At 31.7% G+C, this 2,500-nt stretch overlaps 1 protein-coding gene across 9 annotated transcripts in view; it reads right to left on the reverse strand.

Moving 5' to 3' along the window:
- Positions 1 to 2,500, reverse strand: part of tox2 (TOX high mobility group box family member 2) — a 214,362-nt gene that overhangs the window by 134,379 nt on the left and 77,483 nt on the right. The gene's annotated exons all lie outside the window — the stretch shown is intronic.

The raw sequence follows: 2,500 nt of genomic DNA on the forward strand, positions 1-2,500 counted from the left end.
GGTCAAATGAGACCATACACCTTAACTATTTCAAAAATAAATAGCCTATATTTTAATTCAATAATATTTATTGAATATTTTGAGGAGATCTTTTGGTACTAAATACTATTTGTGCAATACTTATGGTCCATTAATGATCACTTAAAATATTTTTCTTCTAATATTTTTATTATTTATATTACAATTAGTGTATTAATTAAGGTTAAAATAGAGAATTCCACTGCAAAGAGGCAAATTAGAGTCATTTTGTGGCTGGAAAAATAAAAAAATTCACTTGTAATGCCATTACTCACTGGGTGCCTGTATGGCTCTTTAATACATACACAGATCATAACTGCTTACTTATTTGTGAAATTTTGAAATGTTAATAATAGTGAATAGTAAAGAATGCAAGGAAATATAATATAACCCCAAAAAAGTGTAAAAAACATATTTTCCCTTATACTATGTACAGTAGGCTTTATACATATGAATTCATACTGAATCAAGATCGAACTCGATATTTGTGCCCATCGTCTCATAAGCTAATGCTGATCCATGCTGTAAATCAACCAGTTAGCTGTGGTGTTGTTGCACATTATGCAGGTTATATGTACTTTATGTAACTTATTTTGCCACAAAATATATTGAGTTTTCCTTTGACTAAAGCTAGACTAAAATGACTAGACTTTTGGTCGACTAAAACTTGACTAAGATACGTTGAGTTGTCTTTTGACTAAAACTAGACTAAAATGACGAGACTTTTAGTCGACTAAAACTTGACTAACAAAAAAAGATATGTGAATGACTAAATATGACTAAAACTAACAAGGACATTTGGCACAAGACTAAGACTAAGACTAAATTAAAAATAGGTGACAAAATTAACACTAGTTCATATTGTCTGCAATGAAATACAAGTCAAAGTAAATTTAGAAATCACTTCTTTTCTTTTTTTTTGCGTTTTCCATACTGTCCCAACTTTTTCTGATTTGGGGTTGTAGTAAGAAACATCTTTATAGTTGGGTTATTTGTGTGCTGTGGTTTTTACCCTCATTAAAGTATTGAGTCGTTAGTTAAGCAACACGTCAAAGTGAAACTCGATTGAGTTGAATCACGATAACACTTTTTTGTCTCTTTAAAGTCAAGTTATTCTGATTGGATGTTTTTTATCATTCATAGCTGAAAAAATTGGTCCGAAAGTGATTCCACCGAGTCTGTGTTGTTATTTAAGTGGAATTAGAACGGTTATTAATTGGCAGTGGCAGTGAAAATAGCAATGGATTCTATTCACACTAAGTACACTCTAAAAAATGCTGGGTTAAAAATAACATTTGGGTTGTTTTAACATTTGGGTTGGGTTAAATGTTTGCTTAAAACAACCCAAATGCTGGGTTAGTCCATTTTCAACCCAACTTGGGTTGTTTTTAACCCAGCATTTTCTTTGCGATAAGTTCCGTTCTTTTTTTCGTGTCTTGTTACACACTCGAACTGTCAAAATCAAATACACACACAGTTATGTCAGAATGGCTGTCTTGATGAGTATTCATGTAAACAAAAAGTCGGTTATGCTTTCAGTGAAAGATATCAGGTGGGGAAAGAAATAGATTTTACACACTTAACACTAGACCCGCCACGGGGTAAAATTTACCCATGGCTGTTTTTCAAATGTACATAACAGATTTCCAATAAAATATCCAAGTCTCCCAGTCACTGACTTTTATTAAAACTGTGTTCTTTACAATCCCCTGTTGTTAAAAATTGTTTAGATAAAACCAGATTTAAAAACGGGGCATTTATACCTATAAGCGCCAGCGGGTCAAATTTACCTCTGTATAATTCCTCTATTTTCGCGCTGTGTTTGAGCAACGCGTCGGCTTACTGTAAACACAACCCACGGTCAAATAAAGATGTTTTAGCCTATTTATAAATGTTCAAACTTTGGATTAATTATACATTTTTGTTTTGCAATTTTGTGTTGAGTATTGTTTGCTACTGTGTTGCTATGTATTCAAGTCTGCCCATTTCCTGAAAAAAATTCCGATATGATGGAATGAATAAAACAATTGTCATGATTATCCCAAGTTTATTGCTGTTGTTCTCGTATTCAAATTATAAATGATATAACTATACAAATGAATAATTAATTAGGTCAAACTGTGCGTTTGAATTCGTATGTTATCCTTATCGTAAGCTGTCATACATCTTATATAGTGCTGTGTATTATTATTGCTCTTCATTGTCTATTTAGGGTATTTTAGTAATTTAAATAACATGGGTTATCTTAATATGGGATTAATGACATTTTATTATAATATTACACCACCCAAATATGTATTTATTTCCATCTAATTCTCGTCGTCATTGCGGGTTGGTTTAGCCTATAGTCACCAAAAAGTGATTAGTGTAACTGCATAAAACAACAGGACAAAAACATAGTTGATGACTAAAAATAATCATTTCATGACTCTATACATTACTTTGTGAAGACAGTGACATAATACAGTGACATATTGCGTTT

Source organism: Gobio gobio, assembly GCF_949357685.1.
Source record: "Gobio gobio genome assembly, chromosome: 17".
NCBI lineage: Eukaryota > Metazoa > Chordata > Actinopteri > Cypriniformes > Gobionidae > Gobio > Gobio gobio.